At 43.1% G+C, this 20,223-nt stretch overlaps 1 protein-coding gene across 1 annotated transcript in view; it reads left to right on the top strand.

Annotated features, from left to right (window-relative positions):
* Window positions 1-5,353: 5,353 nt before the first annotated feature.
* LOC108439528 (dehydrogenase/reductase SDR family member on chromosome X) overlaps window positions 5,354-20,223 on the top strand; it is a 69,887-nt gene continuing 55,017 nt past the window's right edge. The window contains exon 1 of the mRNA XM_037539004.1: window positions 5,354-5,693. The gene's annotated coding sequence lies outside the window, so the exon portion shown is untranslated. The remainder of the gene's footprint in view (window positions 5,694-20,223) is intronic.

Genomic DNA, 20,223 nt, shown 5'->3' with positions numbered 1-20,223 from the left:
CCATCTTTAGTTTAGCCTACAGCAGTTTAGCTCCGCCCCTAACACTGAAGTTTTAAGGAGTGTTTCAGCTGGGGCTGGGTTTTGAGCCAATCAGAACACTCGTTTACATTTACGTAAAGGCACAGTAACAAAGCCAGCTGGTTTGATTCTACGATATAAAGAGATGTAGGAAGACAGTCAAGTGAAAATGAATTGTGATAAAATGTCACAAAATCAGAGGTGGACGACATACACAAATCATACTTGAGTTAAAGTAGAGATATCCAAGGTAAAATATCCCTCCAGTAAAAGTAGAAGTTCCTGCCTTTAGACCTCCACTTGAGTAAAAGTACTAAAGTATTTCCCTTCAAATGTACTTAAGTATAAAGTAAAAGTACTAAAAGAGTAATTCTGGCTCTGATGTCCTGTTATCATTTTTATAACCAGACTGGCTTCATGAACTCATTTCAGGTGAAAGTCCTCCAGCGTCTCTCTTGGTAAACCAGTCTTTTAATAGAACGTCATTAATTAGTGACGCTGACGTCTATTAAAATGATCAGAAGCACAAAACACTGAAGGTAAACAGTTTCCATCAGGGAGAACCGAGTGGCTCTGAAATCACTTTTTACACACAAGCAAAGTTTCAGTTTCAGATTTATTTACAACTTAGTTCCAAGTTTAAGTTGAATAAAAACTGGCTTTAAACTCAGGATCACAGATGAGCTCCTTTACTATGTTGATCTGTAGGCGTCTGTTCATAAACATAAACCAGCCCAAACTCATTTACTATAAAATGAAATGGTGTTTGTAGAAATTCAGAAAAAAGCCGCGTCAGTCTCGACTGCATATGTGGACATATTTCTATATTGAGCTCTATTTACACAAAGTTAGGTTAGTTCATCATTTATGTTGAACAGACTCTCCCAAAGTTTTACGCTGCTGCGCTGACGTTGAACCGCGTGCTGCACTGGGTCGGTATGACCGACAGGTCAAAACCAGCTCTAAACAAAGTGACCGCTGGGCCCTGATTGGTGCTCTGGCTTTGTGCTTCTTTCGTTTTGACATGTTACGTTTTTATACACACAGAAACCAAAAGGAACGACAGATTTCTCAAAATGTAGGAGGAAAAAGTCGGATATTAGACTCTGAAATGTAGTGGAGTGAAAGGAAAAAGACACCCAGAACGGAGAAACTTCAGTACAGATACACCAAAAATACTAAAGTACAGAAACTAATTACATTTACTCAGTTACTCAGTTACTCAGTTACTCAGATACTCAGTTACTGTCCACCACTGCACAAAATAGAACAAAATATTGGACGTTAAAGCAGAATTGTGTGAGAATTGGTCGTTTTTGCTCTCCGGCTGCCCCCACGGTCGCAGTGTTTCACTTTTACACAGGAACACGTGCGTTCGTCGACAGGCTGAAGGACACAGAATCCCATTCCCCCTCATGCACGTGCGTCATGCAGACATATGGACTCTGCAGAATACACCCGTGATTTCTATGTTACGGTGTGCAAACAACCGAAACCGCGAGTGTAATCTGTAGCGTCCATATGCCTGCGTGAATAGTGCATGCGAAGGGGAGTCAGATCCTGCTGGGAGTCGGAATTTGGCACAACACCGACAAACACAACATCAGAAGAGAAAGAACCTCCTCAACTCAAGGTCGAGTAACATTTCAGGATTTTTTTACAGGAGGTTGCAAATTTTTAAGGCTTAGTTGGTTTGAGATGAACTTCTTTGCATGCGAGCCTGAAACGGGACTGAGGTCAGGTGACCTTTGGCATCCGAAAAAAAACGACAAAACTCCATAAGAGATGAATGACAAAAAGAAAAGATATTTGGATTTTGATCGTTTTCCCATTTGTGGTGAGATATTCATTGTATTAATTTTTATCTCTTTAAGCTCTCGACCTCGACCAATGAGTAAAATCCAGTCCTAGATTTGGGCCTAATCCTCATTTCACCCCTCGCCCCTCTTAGCCCTCGATTTTATGCGTTCAGAACAGTGTCCTGATTCTTGTTCAGACAGAGGAGTAGGGCAGTCTTAGAACCAGAATACCGAGCTCATTATTATAGCTAACTGAAGACCCATTGCTGTTGATGTCTGGTGCCGTAAAGCTTTACGCAGTCCTTGTGCTGCTCCTCCAAAGTTACATAGTGCTATAGCAGGCGTTCTGGGCCTGGAACTGCAATGACAGACACACTATTCTCAGTATCATAAATCAGTGCAGCACCAAAATCATTTTTAAGCTGTTTTAATTTTAAGGTAAAATGGTTTCATAATGTAGCTTTAACTGTGAAAACGCTGTATTAGCCATTATCTTTGTCAGACAAGCTACAATAACACTGTAATAATGAAATATTTCAAGTAAAATGAACAGCCATATGTTTTGGAAAGGCCTGCTGACAGAACAGTGGTTAGTAGGATTTCTGTTTAATTCAGTTTGTCTCAACATTTGAATCAACATATTGAATCTTAGAGGTGCTCTGGCCAAAATGCAAAAAGTGACCGTCGCTATGTCTGTTGAAAAGCTGCCGACTGACCTCTTATAGTGGTGCTGAAATAGTCTCACTAGTGAAATTACCCAGTTTAAAGCCTAAAACCCCCTGCCGATGATGTACCTTGAAGATGGGAAGAACTTTTAAAGAACTACAACTCTTTGGGGAGGTTAAATAAGAATTTGTATTTCTGCTAGCAGGCCAATGCAGATGGAAGCCAGAATGACTGCTAAGAAGCCCAATATCGTGGCTGAGTGAGTTTACATGCACCTAAAATCCGATAACTGGAGAACATCCAATTTTGTCAGTAATGTGATCAATGCGTTTATGTGCACTTCGGTAAACAGATAGTGGGGAAACTCCAGGTCAATATGAATCAGACCGTAGTCAGATTTATGCTTTACAACCAGCCGATAAACTCACAGAATAAGACGTGACGTAAACGTTCATGAGCAGCTTTTTAAAAAAATATCGAGACACTTTACCTGAAAATATGAACACACATCATCTAGAAGATGAAGAATATTTGAATCTATTATTTCGCCAAGCGTTTGGTTTCAGGGCTGCTCCTAAAGTGTCCTGCTGCGTCTCGCGGCGACGCTGCTCGCTTATTTCCGGTACCGCCGTCTGTTTTCAGTCTGAGAAATACGAAAGAAATCAGAGTAAGAGCTCACAGCACTGAGAAATCTGATTACTGAGCTCAAATCCAGCCTCTTCATCAGACGTCTAGACTTTGATCTAAGAACTCGGACTGTGCTGTTTACACGACCATTTGAATAATCAGATAACTGCAGAAATCTGATTACGATCTGATTATTTTGTGCATGTCAGCGCGCTCTGTATTGATTATCCTGTAGATCAGTGCGTTTCTTTATTGCTGTGGGGGGCATTCCCAATGGTTGTGTGACGCATTGCTGTGATGTATGCTGGGAAATGTAGTGACAGTCAGACAAAAACACAGACAGGATTCAAAAACTGTGCATTTTGTCAATTCAGTGTCAAAATATTAACGATGAAATATTAACGATAACATATTAATAGCCGGCTTTAGACGGGAATCCCCTTTGCCTGCTTGTGCACTCCGCCTTCTGTCCCAGATCTAAACAGGTTTGAACATTTGTGTTTGTGAAAAAACAAAAACTTTAAATTCATTCGTTCTTGTGAATCGATTCAACTGAGTCGCTTAAAAGAGTCAATTAGCTCAAATAGTTGGGAAGGTAATTTGCAACACACACATCCGCAGCTAGGAACCTGGCCACGATGCATATTTGATAGTAAAACCCGGTGAAAGAGACACACAGTTGAATCTGACAGGACTTTTATAGCCTTTTCTCTCAGTGGCGGCTCAGAAAGCTCCGAGCAGCGCAGGCTTAGCAGGGAAGTCCATGCAAAATCTATGCTATACTCTAACCATTGAAAGTGTCTCTGTATTATTGATAGGGGCTTTATAAATAAAATAAATGTATTATTAATCAGAGGATCTTGAATTCTGGCTAGTGCTCCGTGCGAGCGTATGGATGGCAGGGATTGTGTCCCGCAGGAATGCCACCCAGAAGGATAGCTCAGGTTTCCGGTGACCTTTGACCCTTTCTTTTACAATATGTAACTAGTGGGCCTAAACAACAGCTCAGCCAAGCTTTGTGTGCCCTTCAGACACTCAGGTTGTCGGGGAAAGGCCCCCGCTGGGGAAGACCCCTTCCCAAACAGGTAACGGCTGAACCTGAGCGTGAACCGATGAGCCGGATCAGGTCTGCCGGAGGCGTGGGCTTAGATTGGACTGCAGTCGCTGTAACTTTAAAAATGAATGCTTTAACACGGCCGATTCCCCTCCATCCTCCCGGGGTGGAGGAGCGGCCCCCTGTCCAGGCTGCTGAGAGGTATTAGCGTTTCCACGTGTCAGTGAGGACCGCGGGCCTGGAGCTCTGTGGATGTGCGTTTAGGTTTAAACTATTTTAGGATCATGTTATTAAACAGCAGCAGTGGATGACGACACCGATGACATCACTGACATCTCTACTATGGTGGATTATCACACAGCTGGTAGCTATCAGTAATAATAATAAGCAAAATATATACAAATTATGCTAATAATGAATGCCAATAAGAGAGAACATAATAGAAATAATACAAAATAGCAGGTAATCAATAACAAAAAAAACATGAAAACAGTAAGAATAATAAATAAATACAAGCCTTTTGCTATGAAAAAAAAAGATATAATAATAAAGACATAATAGTAAAGCAATAACAGCTGGTAGCTGTCACTAATAACAATAAACATGCTATATGAAAACAAACAAAAACAGTAATAATGATAAATAATTACAAGCTTTTCGCTAACAATAATAACACTAATAACAATAATGATGGAAATAGTAAAATAAGAACAATAATAAAAACATGTCAATTAATAATAAAAATAGAACAGCCACAATAATAATAGCAAAGCTATTCATTATAATTATAATAAATTACCCTGATTATAAATAATAATAGAGAACGCTTATGAAAACAGAAATAATAGCAAATCATTATATAATAAATGAAACCATAACATCAACTAAATAAGGGAATTATGAAAAAGATAACAGCAGTAGTAACAGAAATGAAGCAATGGATTATTAATGAAATACTAACAGCCAATAGTGTATAAATAATTAATGGATAATAATTACTTTCAAAACAACAGCAGCACCAATAATAATGGCACTAAACCTGAATATCAACAAGTGCCTCTTTATGCCTTAACAGGGAGGCAGCATGACTGCACTGAAACCCACCCCCACCCCCCACCGTGGGAGCCTCTCTCTCTCTCTCTCTCTCTCTCTCTCATTCTCTCTCTCTCTCCTGCTAGATCCTCTCGCGCTCCTCTCCGCCGTGCAGAGACACCAGCAGCAGCAGCAGCCGCAGCTCCAGCAGCCGCAGCCGTCCGTCCCCCCCCCCTCCGCTCTCTCCCGCTGCCATGCACTCGCTCATCTCCCCGGTGACCAAAGCTGTGCTCGTGGCACTCTTCATCTTCGCCATCCTCCTTATCCTCTACGTCATCCTATGGTACATATGCAGGGACGTGGACTGCGACCACGGCATCTGAGGAGTTGGAGGTGGGGGGGGTCGTCGGTTTAGGGTGAGGGGAGGGGGAGCGCGTGAGCCGAGGAACCGGCGGGGATCCCCTCGCGCTGGCCGCGGACGAGTCAGGGTGACCCTGGTAAGTGCATCTGCATGCCCTTCGCCTTTTATCCACACGTGCAACAGTGCATGCATTTCACAAGCGGAGTGGAGCAGAGATCTGGCAGAGGGTTGCATTGGGTACATGCGATGAAATGCAGCGCATGGACAGTTTGCAACATGTTGCAGATTCTTTGGTTGTGCCTCAGCGGCTCTTGTCTGACCAGGTGCGTCAAATCTCCGAGCAAATTCGACTTGCAGATCTTCTTTGTGACCTGCCTCACGCACCCACTAGGTCACTGGGTTTGATCAAGGAAGCGCGCCGGATCGGTAGCGGCTCTTAGGGTCCACTTTTCTCTCCCGCTGTCTTCTGCCGCTCGTTTCTCTCCCCCTGCAGCTATTGACATGCAGCAAGTGCCGAGGATTCCCGTGTAGGAGAAGGTTGAGAGTCTTTGGGAATAATGCCACAGTCCCTGCTGGGACTCTTCACCCACAGCGTTAGGGATCAGAACAGTTACCCTCCTGACCACCGGGTCGCCTTTCAGACTGAGTCCGCACACCAAGGACGTGGGGCTGTTGGTGAAAAGTACCAGTCAGGGGGGTTGTGAAGGACAAGTCAAGGGCAATATGCAAATACCACCACTGCAGTGGAGGAGTAATGCATTCTGTGAAGCCCAGAGGGTAGAAGACCAGCAGTAGCCAGGTTATATTCTCCTCATCGCTGACGCTCGCTGGCGCTCCGAGTCGTAGGTCCAGCGGAGAACAATTTCAAGATTTTGCCTTCATTTCTTTAACTGCCAATCAAACCAACCATTAAGTACAAACCCTTCATTTTACAGGAGATATTTCTGAGTACGTTCCGTGCAAGTGTCCAAAATTAATTGAGAGAAAATGAGATTCCCAACAATCGCGCAAGGCCTGGTCGACCCCAAAACTGCCCCCGTCAGATAAACAGCACTGAAAGCTTTGATCTCTGAGAGAGAGGAGAAGATCAAGCTGCTTCAGATCTGAGAACATCCACAGGTGTTTCTGTCCATCCTTCCACTGTGAGAAGACCACTCAGCGCTGTGCGTCTGAAAGGACGTGCAGCTGATCAAGAAGAACCTCAGTGAGAAAAGGAGACGGACACATCGAACAAAGAAGCAGGACGATGGACTGACCGCCCCAGAGTCCAGACCTCACCACCACTGAATGGGATTGATCACTTCAGGAAATCATCAACCAGCTTCTCAGATGTGGAAAATTCTCAAAGTGAGTCTCCAGGATAAAAGTGGACACACTAAATAGTGAAAGTGTGGCATTATATTTGGTTTTTGAGGCTTCGGGATAATTTTCTGTTAAACACGTTTAGAAGAATGAATAACTTTGTACTTAATGGCAGTTTGATTGGGAATTAAACACGTGAGGAATGGTCTCTGGCTTTAGCACAGTGCTCTATGTAAAACCCTTCCGTTTAGAAAGTGGACAGCGTCCAAGAGAGGGACAAAAAAATACACCCTAATCATTACAGCACATTGCAGAGTCTCCTCTCCATCCCTGGTGTGGTTTACTTTCAAAGTAAAGGCAGTAAACCCGTCACTTTGAGTGAAGGTGTTTCCCCTGTCCGTCCAGTCAAATGACCCAGTGCTGGTTTGCTTCGCTGAGCATGCTGCTGCTGCTTCTGCTCGCAGATGATGAATTAGCAGCCATCATCATAGGAGCCTGTCCACCTATCACATGAACTGTGTGTCCATAGCTGCCTCTATATTGGACAGTGGTCATTGAATGGTATGTTGCAGCAGTGATGGCGATACCTATTCATTCTGGCCAGACGCCGGATTCTAGTTTAGTGGTCCTTCAATGGAAACACGTCCACCTGTCTTAGGTACTAAGCCAGTACTCAGCTTTACGCGCCAGTTTCAGGAGCACATTACGTTTATAACTGGTGCACAAGCCTAAACGCATGGAAGAACCGTAGATATATGCACTCGATTGCTGATGATGCCGCCATGGTTGCAGTATTCCTACTCCCTCACCGAGGGAATTGTTAACATATGGGTAAAATGTAAAAATATTCCTGAAAAATATAGATACAACAAAAACACTGAGGTGCAGTGAGTATTTAAGGCAATTCATGTGTAACAGTCTGTGGAAATATTTTATTTTAGAGCTACTGTATCACTGCTGTTGGACCAAATTGTCACATCTCCAAAATGAGAACTTTACAGGAGAAGGAAAAAATATACTTCACTTTCAATGTAAGTCAATGGAACCAGAATTTTTTACAAGTCATTTTGGGCTGTTTGTTGTGGTCCATTCATCTCGAAATGTGCACACAATATAAGGGACAATAGGCATTTTCAAAAAATGTCAAACACTGGAAAATGATTTAAAAATGTAGATACGAGGTTTTGGTCCGACAGCACCGATGTGTTAATCTAGGCTGTCTGATCCATTATTTCGTAGCGATGGATGTGGGCATTTGAATATATAGACATTTAAAGTCATCTTGGTCTTCATGAAGGTCACTGAGAATGTAAAAAGGGCATGTTTAGTGTGGAATAAGGCATTTATTAAATAAGGTTCTGAACCTGTAAATCTGTTACCACCTTCCCTCTGGGGACTATGCAGCGCTTCGGTGGGGGGTGCAGTAGATCGGGGTACCCTGCTTGGGGGAAACGCTAATTGTTTGTCTTCTTCATGCATATCCATCTGGGAACTTTGGGAGGATCTCACATGAAATGGGCGGCGCTGCTATAAGCTAGATTCTGCTTGGTTTACGTCTAAGTTTGAGCAGCTGGTGTCGTTTTTTCTCCACTATAAATTTGTAATAGAGTCTGGAAAAAGTGCTGCTGGGAGACGCCTTTTAACAACATCGTGTGACAAAGCCTTGAACTGCAACTGAAACAACACGGGGTGGCTCAAGAAGATTGATCCGATTTCAAAGAGCCATATTTTTACAACCGTGAGGCATCTAGGAACCAATCACAATCCAATTGAACGAGGGGGTCACAGAGTTTCTATAGATGGTCAATCCTGCGTTCTCATCAAAAAACTGCAAAGCAAAGTGCAGAATATGTTTTATGTGTGTCCTTTTTACGTAGAGCTGCTGTGACGTGGACGTCACATCGTGCTGCTCTATGAGATCGTTCTGCCATATTGGCAGGAGCCGTTGTCTGTGTTCATGCGTGAACGCTCAGGTGCGCTGAGAGCTGAGACACTGCTGTTTTGCTGCAGTGCTTGAGGCTTGTCGTGCTTAAAAATGAATCAGATGAAAAGGGAGTGTATCTTAATCAACTCCAGAGGGTCCCAAACAACAGGAAAATGGGAAAATTAGACTTATTGATGGCACAATCCGTAAAAACCCCTAAACAATGAGTGGTGCAGGGATCTGGATATGTCAGCGTTACCTCCTTTTTCCTACCTGGTATGTAGTTTAAGTGCCTGATAAGTGCCTCGGAATTTTCAAGTCATAGTTTAGAAACGGTTATTCCAACCAGCTGCTGGCAGATTTACCCCAATTACTGCCATATTCCGCTCATCCAATGGCAGATTTACCCCAATTATTGCCATATTCCGCTCATCCAATGGCAGATTTACCCCAATTACTGCCATATTCCGCTCAGCCAATGGCAGATTTACCCCAATTACTGCCATATTCCGCTCAGCCAATGGCAGATTTACCCCAATTACTGCCATATTCCGCTCAGCCAATGGCAGATTTACCCCAATTACTGCCATATTCCGCTCATCCAATGGCAGATTTACCCCAATTACTGCCATATTCCGCTCAGCCAATGGCAGATTTACCCCAATTACTGCCATATTCCACTCATCCAATGGCAGATTTACCCAAATTACTGCCATATTCCGCTCAGCCAATGGCAGATTTACCCCAATTACTGCCATATTCCGCTCATCCAATGGCAGATTTACCCCAATTACTGCCATATTCCGCTCATCCAATGGCAGATTCACCCCAATTACTGCCATATTCCGCTCATCCAATGGCAGATTTACCCCAATTACTGCCATATTCCGCTCATCCAATGGCAGATTTACCCCAATTACTGCCATATTCCGCTCATCCAATGGCAGATTTACCCCAATTACTGCCATATTTCACTCATCCAATGGCAGATTTACCCCAATTACTGCCATATTCCGCTCATCCAATGGCAGATTTACCCCAATTACTGTCATATTTCACTCATCCAATGGCAGATTTACCCCAATTACTGCCATATTCCGCTCATCCAATGGCAGATTTACCCCAATTACTGCCATATGCCGCTCATCCAATGGCAGATTTACCCCAATTACTGCCATATTCCGCTCAGCCAATGGCAGATTTACCCCAATTACTGCCATATTTCACTCATCCAATGGCAGATTTACCCCAATTACTGCCATATTCCGCTCATCCAATGGCAGATTTACCCCAATTACTGCCATATTCCGCTCATCCAATGGCAGATTTACCCCAATTACTGCCATATTCCGCTCAGCCAATGGCAGATTTACCACAATTACTGCCATATTTCACTCATCCAATGGCAGATTTACCCCAATTACTGCCATATTCCGCTCATCCAATGGCAGATTTACCCCAATTACTGCCATATTCCGCTCATCCAATGGCAGATTTACCCCAATTACTGCCATATTCCGCTCATCCAATGGCAGATTTACCCCAATTACTGCCATATTTCCCTCATCCAATGGCAGATTTACCCCAATTACTGCCATATTCCGCTCATCCAATGGCAGATTTACCCCAATTACTGCCATATTCCGCTCATCCAATGGCAGATTTACCCCAATTACTGCCATATTCCGCTCATCCAATGGCAGATTTACCCCAATTACTGCCATATTCCGCTCATCCAATGGCAGATTTACCCCAATTACTGCCATATTTCACTCATCCAAATGGCAGATTTACCCCAATTACTGCCATATTTCACTCATCCAATGGCAGATTTACCCCAATTACTGCCATATGCCGCTCATCCAATGGCAGATTTACCCCAATTACTGCCATATTCCGCTCAGTTTTGCTATATTTTACTCGATCTCTAGGATATTCCACTATATAAGCTAGTTAGCAAACAAATGCGCCAGTTACTGCACTGTTTAGTATCAACCCCCCCAAAAATCTGCAGTGGATCCCAAATGACTTGTGTTCACACTGAAGAGGCAGTTGATATGATACAGTACTGTAAATACATGGTCTTACACACCTTAGCTAACATTACTAGCCTAGCGCTCAAGGCATCACTTCCTCATATGTTTTAACTGGAAAACAGAGGGTTTTGAGAAAACGTGAAGTTTGGCGATTAGTAAAGGTCCTATTGATGTGCAGTTCGCCTTTTACCTGCCAGCTTCTTGTTCCAGTTGTCCATTCCATCTTAAATGATGCAGCAGTTACATTATTACTTAATGTGGTGCTGTTAAAGAAATAATGCGACATTTTGTTTCCTTGCGTACTTTTTTACGCTCCCTTGCAAGTTTCGTGATCCTTTGAAAAAATTGTCATTGCCTCGTAATTGTTTTGTGCTCCCTTTCAAAATCTGCTGTATTTGCAAGGCAATAAATTTAGTGAATTGTTGCAACCCGACCTCGTCCTACATTCACTGGCCATGTTTACTCTTTATTTGAAGGTCAGTAGAGACAAGACGGAATACATGTGTGTGAATGAGAGGGAGGCAGGTGGAAAGGTGAAGATGCAAGGAGTCGAGGTCGTAAAGATGGATGACTTCAAATATCTTGGGTCAACCATCCAGAGCAATGGACAGCGTAGAAAAGAGGTGAGGAAGAGGGTGCAGGCAGGATGGAGTGGGTGGAGACGGGTGTCAGGGCTGATGTGTGACAGAAGGATAGCAGCAAGAGTGAAAGGGAAGGTTTACAAGACAGCAGTGCGTCCTGCTATGATGTTTGATTTGGAGACTGTGGCTCTGTCTAAAAGACAGGAGGCTGAGCTGGAGGTGGCGGTGATAAAGATGCTGAGATCTTCTTTGGGAGTGACCAGGATGGACAAGATTAGAAATGAGCAGATCAGAGGGACAGTGAAGGTGGAGCAGTTTGGAGATAAAGCCAGAGAGGCCAGGTTGAGATGGTTTGGACATGTGTTGAGGAGGAATAGTGGATATATTGGGCAAAGAATGTTGGAGATGGAGCTGCCGGGCAGAAGGAGAAGAGGTGGACCTCAGAGAAGGTTTATGGATGTAGTGAAGGTGGACATGGAGATGGTTGGTGTAAAAGTAGAGGAGGCAGTGGATAGGGCAAGATGGAGGCAGATGATCCGCTGTGGTGACCCCTAAAGGGAGCAGGTGAAAGTAGAATAAGAAGATATTTCCTGAATTATATTTTTTGTCTTTTTTTTTTCTAAATTTTCAGCACATAAATAGACATTGTGAAGAAAGAATCTCATATTAAAGACTGTTTTCTGTAAAGTTTTTTGTCACTAAAAAAGTGACACAACATGTAATTTCAAACTTTTATCTACAACTGCAAGGCTGTACTCACAGAAAAAGGTCCATCTGTTATATTTTTTGGCTTTTTTCCCAAATTTCTTCAACAGACAAATAGAAACTGTGCAGAATAAATGCTATGGTTAATGTCGCCTTTGTAGAAGAAGTTATTGCCACTTGCAAAATCAACACAACCAGATCAGGCCCACGTCATAATCCGATCCGGCCCGTAAAAGCATTTTAATTTTCTATTAATATCAGCCTGTTTCACAGCGCGCTGCACGACAGTCCCCAGCATGCACTGCACCGTAATGTGCGCTCTGACTCTCCTACACCAACAGCAGTCTATTACACCTCAATGCTACACCAGTCACATCAACAAACACACCAGCTGCATTTAAACCAAACGTGAGCTCAGCTTAATGAGCGTGCAGCAAATAAGAGATACCAGGTTTTCAAGCGAATAGGCAGGTTTAAAAGACTGAGTACCTGGGGACATTTGAATTATGAATATTTCAAGTATTCATGTAATTTTTCAAGGTTTGCCACAAGCACCTGTGTTTTACTGTTGAAGCCTTTGTGTATTTTGAATAAACAGTGGCCAGTTCAAGTTACAGCACAACATTCATTAAAAGTCAAATGAAAGCATTGGGGGTCTCTGGCCCACCAGATTTGTTGAGCTTGTTTAATGTGGTTGAGTTTGACACCCCTGAGCTAAAGGACTCCTAACACAAACTGCATCAGCAGGGGGGAGGTTTCCGACACCGTGGACAGGTGATACCCAGAAAGACTTCTCAGCGATATATGCAAAACACTGTCCATAAATTCTTTATGATGAACTAATGTCTCGTGATGTTTCGGGCTTGTGTGGACGCGTCTATAATCCCGCATGATTCCAAAATCCCTGAGGGGCTTTTCCACTAAAGTGTTTCCATTAGGATACATGCCAGCACCGTGGCAAGTGAACAGTCGCTGTGTGTGTTGTCTGTAGGCCCCCGTGTTTGAGCGCCTGTCCCAGTTGGACGAAGGAAGGCGGAAGGGCGAATGAACTCCCGGAACCGTAATAGAGAGGCAATCGCGGGAAAGTGGGCCAGCAAGGGTCCTCCTGGGAAGAATTGGAAGCGGAGCGTTGGGCTGTCAGACCGATTCCTTCCACTCCGGCAGCCACATGACACGGGGAATATGATAAAGTCAGCCGAGCAGACACCTAAGGAGGCGGATGGAGGGTGGGGGAGTGGTATAAATAGACACCGTGAGTCACCCGTGTTATGTAAAGTTCCGTTCGGATCGGGCTGCTCGGGGCAATTTCCGTAATCCAGATTTGATTTGATGGAAGGCGGGAGATTAAGACTGCTCGACGGCCTCCCCCTGACAAACGGTGTCATGCGTAGACACGGCGAGGCGTGAGGGGGAGTGCAATGGCTTTTGTGTTTCGTCAGACGCTTCTGAAAGGCTGCAGAAGACAAAGAAATGAGGCAACAGAGACCAAACGCAAGCTGCGAGTGCCAAAGTCCAGGCACTAGGCCACTGCTAAGCCTTTCGGAATTTGCCACCGAACATCACAATCTGATCGTTGAACAATATGGGTGTTTAAGGGGTTAACGGTTCAAGTAAAATGTTACAGTTGTGCATATATTTGTGAATAAGTATGTAAATAGGGCTCTGGAATGTGAAGTCATGACACTGTGCTTTGCGAATGTTCCGCCATCTTGGCAGGGTAAATTGGTCTAGGCTTATTCGTAATAGCTGAATGAATCTTCCTACTTGCTGTCCTTGATTTTGCTCATCTGAAGCCCAAAGACTCTCTAAGTATCTTTGCAGAGCTGATTAGCATGTGGATCTACACAACTACCAGAAAAAAAATTGAGGAAAGCAGATATGAAAGGAAAGTAAGCAGAACTATTCAGATGCAGCTGTAGTTAGCTCATGGTCAGCATCACAGTGAGGATAAACATCAAACTTATTTTCGTCATAGATTTATTGGAATAACATTTTTAACAAAATTTAAAATTATTTAAAAACATCAACAACATTTAAAATCAGCCAACTGCTGCACCATTTGAGGCAGACTGGAAAATTGGAACAAGAAGCTGGCGAACAAAAATCCAATTTCAGTTTTGTGGTGAAGTATGGAAAGATTCCATAATGAAAAGAAGAAACCCTGCCAAGTTGGTGGAATGATCCCATAATGCAAAGATAAAGCCCTGCTAATATGGTGGAATGATCCTTTAATGCAAAAAAAACAAACCCTGCCAATATGGTGAAATGATCCCATAATGCAAAAAAACAAACCCTGCCAATATGATGGAATGATCCCAAAATGGAAAGTTAAAACCCTGCCAATATGGTGGAATGATCCCATAATGCAAAAAAACAACCCTGCCAATATGGTGGAATGATCCCATAATGGAATGTTAAAACCCTGCCAATATGGTGAAATGATCCTTTAATGCAAAAAAAACAAACCCTGCCAATATGGTGAAATGATCCCATAATGCAAAAAAACAAACCCTACCAATATGATGGAATGATCCCATAATGGAAAGTTAAAACCCTGCCAATATGGTGAAATGATCCCATAATGCAAAAAAACAAACCCTACCAATATGATGGAATGATCCCATAATGGAAAGTTAAAACCCTGCCAATATGGTGGAATGATCCCATAATGCAAAAAAACAACCCTGCCAATATGGTGGAATGATCCCATAATGCAAAAAAACAAACCCTGCCAATATGATGGAATGATCCCATAATGGAAAGTTAAAACCCTGCCAATATGGTGAAATGATCCCATAATGCAAAAAAACAAACCCTGCCAATATGATGGAATGATCCCATAATGGAAAGTTAAAACCCTGCCAATATGGTGGAATGATCCCATAATGCAAAAAAACAACCCTGCCAATATGGTGGAATGATCCCATAATGCAAAAAAACAAACCCTGCCAATATGATGGAATGATCCCATAATGGAAAGTTAAAACCCTGCCAATATGGTGGAATGATCCCATAATGCAAAAAAACAACCCTGCCAATATGGTGGAATGATCCTATAATGGAATGTTAAAACCCTGCCAATATGGTGAAATGATCCCATAATGCAAAGTTAAAGCCCTGCCAATATGGTGGAGTGAACCCATGACGGAAAAAAATCAAACCCTGCCAATATGGTGGAATACAGTGGCGTTCTCTTGGGTTTTTTTAAACACTAAACAAATACATTCTTCTGAGAGTAGCTTAATTTTTGACCGGATCTCAGTTTATTAACTCTTGCGAATAAGTAAATACCAATATTAGTCAGAATACGCATCCCTACTACAGACGCTTGGCACGTTGGGAATGATTTCAGGGAAAAGTTATTACCAATTCTGTCACTGACAGAACGCTAACAAGGACCTAGTGCTCCAGTCCCAAGCTGGGGCAAGGTGACCCCCCGCCACACAGGCCTGAGAATTTCAATCAGCTCCCCCTCCCCCGCCCCCTGCAGAAAGGTTCTGTAATTGCAAACTTAAGGCAATTTCCAGATCTGGTAGCCTGTCGGTGACAGAGCCGGGAACTGATTTTAGCGGCTAGAGCACAGCTTTGTTCTTTATCTTTATCATTGTGTGAGATGCAGCGTTTACTCAGGCCTTTACAACACAGCGCATTTACTTCATTTACTGACTAAAAGACCTAAAATGACCTCGTCATAACCCACAAGCATTGTTTTATGATCAAATGTTTGTTTCTGAAAAGCGAGTATCACACACACCAATCAGACGTAACATCCTGACCACCTCCTCGTTTCTACGCTCACTGTTCACTTTATCAGCTCCACTGACCGTATAGCTGCACTCTGTAGTTCTACAGTTACAGACTGTAGTCCATCTGTTTCTCTGATACTCTGTTACCCTGTTCTTCAGTGGTCAGGACCCCCATGGACCCTCACAGAGCAGGTACTGTTTGGGTGGTGGGTCATTCTCAGCACTGCAGTAACACTGACGTGGTGGTGGTGTGTTAGTGTGTGTTGTGCTGGTGCGAGTGGATCAGACACAGCAGTGCTGCTGGAGTTTTTAAACTCTGTGTCCACTCACTGTCCACTCTATTAGACACTCCTACCTTGTCGGTCCACCTTGTAGGTGTAAAGTCAGAGACGACAGCTCATCTGCTGCTGCACAGTTTGTGTTGGTCATCCTCTAGTCCTTCATCAGTGGTCACAGGACGCTGTTGGCTGGATATTTTTGGTTGGTGGACTATTCTCAGTCCAGCAGCACTGCTGTGTCTGATCCACTCAGACAGGCATAATTTAGTGGTTGAGATGTAAACAGAGAGATTCAGAGGGTTTGGTGTGAAACGGTTCAGGCGTCTTTACAGTGGTGGTGATGGGAACCAGGCGTCGCCATGACTACAACACAGATATAGACACTTTATTTACCATCCAGAACCACCAGAGAACCTACACAAGTCTTCTGAGTCTATATGGAATGCTGATGATGGTAAAACAGAGGAAAACCTGAAGTAATGAGTTTCTCCGGGGATAATTTGCCACACAATGGCTTGCATGTATCCCTCCACTATGAATGGATTTCCGGTTTTGTTTTAAGGCCTAAACATTCTCGAGAAGTGTATTGAGTGTATTCATAACTGTGTCTCGTAACAACTTTTTTTGAAGGAGTTTCTAGAGGTTTAAATCTAAAAAAAAAACTTATATACTACATTGCTAAAAACTTCATCTGTACGGAAAAGATACTGATATGAACTTTTAACCTGGAAAAACTTATTTAAGCTTCACAATCTGACCTTAAAACCATCTTTAAACCTTTGAGGAAACATTTACATTATTTGTCCCTTGATGAACGAAAAACGTACCTAAACAGAACCTTCATTTCAGTGAAGTGTCAGATCAAATAAAGTCCAGTTCGGTCAGATTTCACCAACATTCACTGAACATCAGATCAAATAAAGTCCAGTTCGGTCAGATTTACCAACATTTACTGAACATCAGATCAAATAAAGTCCAGTTCGGTCAGATTTCACCAACATTTACTGAACGTCAGATCAAATAAAGTCCAGTTCGGTCAGATTTCAACAACATTTACTGAATATCAGATCAAATAAAGTCCAGTTCGGTCAGATTTCAACAACATTTACTGAACATCAGATCAAATAAAGTCCAGTTCGGTCAGATTTCAACAACATTTACTGAACATCAGATCAAATAAAGTCCAGTTCGGTCAGATTTCAACAACATTTACTGAACATCAGATCAAATAAAGTCCAGTTCGGTCAGATTTCAACAACATTTACTGAACATCAGATCAAATAAAGTCCAGTTCGGTCAGATTTCAACAACATTTACTGAACATCAGATCAAATAAAGTCCAGTTCAGTCAGATTTCAACAACATTTACTGAACATCAGATCAAATAAAGTCCAGTTCGGTCAGATTTCACCAACATTTACTGAACATCAGATCAAATAAAGTCCAGTTCGGTCAGATTTCACCATTTACTGAACATCAGATCAAATAAAGTCCAGTTCGGTCAGATTTCACCATTTACTGAACATCAGATCAAATAAAGTCCAGTTCGGTCAGATTTCACCAACATTTACTGCCAGTTTTCTCTTTTTAGATCACGTCATGTGGAATAACTTCCCTCTGACTCACTTTCTTCTCTGACTGCTGTTTCTCTCCTCGTCCCTCCCCTGTGTGGCGTCACTCACTCGAGTCTCAGAGCTCATCGTAATGCACAGATCTGATTGGCTGAGCAGCGTCACGTGTGATATTTACAGCATGTGATTGGTCTGTGAGTCTCCTGTGCTAGAAAAGTTATGCTGATTAAAATAGAACCACCCGGTGGAAATGAAATAATCTCCATCATTTATGGGTTACAGGTCGAGGTCTGCATAGGACAGCATCTGGGTGTGGACTCGGACCGCAGTCTGGCTTTTAGTGACCTCTGGCCTACAGTGATGTAGTGAATTTGTGTCTGGCCTTCAGTTCCTAATTATGTTGGTAGTTAATCTAACGTGCCTTCAGCTCCTGAAGTCCTAACCAATGGGAGAGCTTGCTCGGCTGTATCTACCTAGATATAACAGACAAAACAACCCTGACTGGATCATTTTCTAGTGGGCTTTTCAAAATTTTAAGCTTTTTTGCTCACAACCAAAAAGTAGCAACGAAACGAGTATTACTAAAATACTTTGCTGTTGTCGGGAAGACAACCAAGTATATCCATTTTTGTCGATTTTCACTTTTTGACATAATAACAGCTGTTGCTCTTTACATTGTGTGTAAACGTCATGAAGAATGGACCAAAAGAAACGTCCCAAAGTGACCTGGAAGAAAACCTGGTTCCTTTGACGTACATTAAATGTAGGGTATGGTTTTCCCTTTTCCTGTAACGTTACCACTTTGGAGGTTTTATTAGCGTAATGATTATATTAAATAAAAGTGGAATAAAAAATACAGACATGTATTTTTATTTCCTAGAAATCACTAGGCCTTCTCTGGCCTGGATGTCCTAGAAACAAACTTCAGAAGCCAAATGTGGCTCGGCTGTTGGTCAACCTTGTTTAAAACGGTCAGGCAGCTCAGAGCAGATGCCTTACCAGACAGTGTTTGGTTGAGAAAGCCTGCGCTGAAGACTGCGTCTCAGTTCCACAGCACATTTGCCACCTTTCCTGAACAGATAACGCGCGGTATGAACGTATTTTCATCATTTTCCTTATTCGCCGTCGCCGTGGCTCACAGTTCCCGGCGGGCCGGATAAATATTTCTGCTCCGGGCGTTCTGAGAGAGCAGCCTTTTTGTTCTGGGGTTCTTTTCATTCCTCCGCAAACTCAAACAGAGGCAGCGCCGCCCTTGAAAAGCAGGAATGAATATGCAGATGCTCCGAGACATCTGATGCAGCATGGAGATCCGTTGCATAATAACTTGGACTCCACTCACCGTGAACGAAGAGCACCCAGCAGCAGCGCCTAATGAGATACAACTAATCAGACTGTCTGTGTGGATGTGGCAGCTAAATGGAAGAACACCTGATTGTCTTTTCGGCTCAATAACAATCCTCAGTCTCAAGAACAGCGAAGGAAAAGATGTTGAGGCCCAAATGCTGAGACCAGGACGATGAAGCCGAAAGGGACTTTAACCCTAAATCTAAACTTTTCATCCATTTCACGTTTCCCTTCAAGCCCCGCCCCCAAACACATGCAGCCCCTTCCTTCAGTGTTGCCTCAAAAGCTCCGCCCCAAATAAATACAGCCCCTCCCTTCAGTGTTCTCTCTAAAGCCCCGCCTCTTAATAAATACAACCCCTCCCTTCATTGTTCTCTCTAAAGCCCCGCCCCCAAACAAATACAACCTCTCCCTTCATTGTTCTCTCTAAAGCCCCGCCTCTTAATAAATACAACCTCTCCCTTCATTGTTCTCTCTAAAGCCCCGCCTCTTAATAAATACAACCTCTCCCTTCATTGTTCTCTCTAAATCCCCGCCCCAAATAAATACAGCCCCTCCCTTCAGTGTTCTCTTTAAAGCCCCGCCCCCAAACAAATACAACCTCTCTCTTCATTGTTCTCTCTAAAGCCCCGCCTCTTAATAAATACAACCCCTCCCTTCATTGTTCTCTCTAAATCCCCGCCCCAAATAAATACAGCCCCTCCCTTCAGTGTTCTCTTTAAAGCCCCGCCTCTTAATAAATACAACCTCTCCCTTCATTGTTCTCTCTAAAGCCCCGCCTCTTAATAAATACAACCTCTCCCTTCATTGTTCTCTCTAAAGCCCCGCCTCTTAATAAATACAACCTCTCCCTTCATTGTTCTCTCTAAAGCCCCGCCTCTTAATAAATACAACCTCTCCCTTCATTGTTCTCTCTAAAGCCCCGCCCCCAAACAATTACAACCTCTCTCTTCATTGTTCTCTCTAAAGCCCCGCCTCTTAATAAATACAACCTCTCCCTTCATTGTTCTCTCTAAAGCCCCGCCTCTTAATAAATACAACCCCTCCCTTCATTGTTCCCTTCGCAGTCATGCCCCCAGTGTTGCCTACAAGGTCCTGTCCCCTAAACAAATACAGCCCCTCCTTTCAGTGGTTCAGCTCCTTGCTGATTGCTGTGGACGAGCTAAACGCCTCCTTGTC

The sequence above is a fragment of the Pygocentrus nattereri genome, chromosome 6 (assembly GCF_015220715.1).
Source record: "Pygocentrus nattereri isolate fPygNat1 chromosome 6, fPygNat1.pri, whole genome shotgun sequence".
Lineage (NCBI taxonomy): Eukaryota > Metazoa > Chordata > Actinopteri > Characiformes > Serrasalmidae > Pygocentrus > Pygocentrus nattereri.
This window is presented reverse-complemented; position numbering and strand designations above follow the sequence as displayed.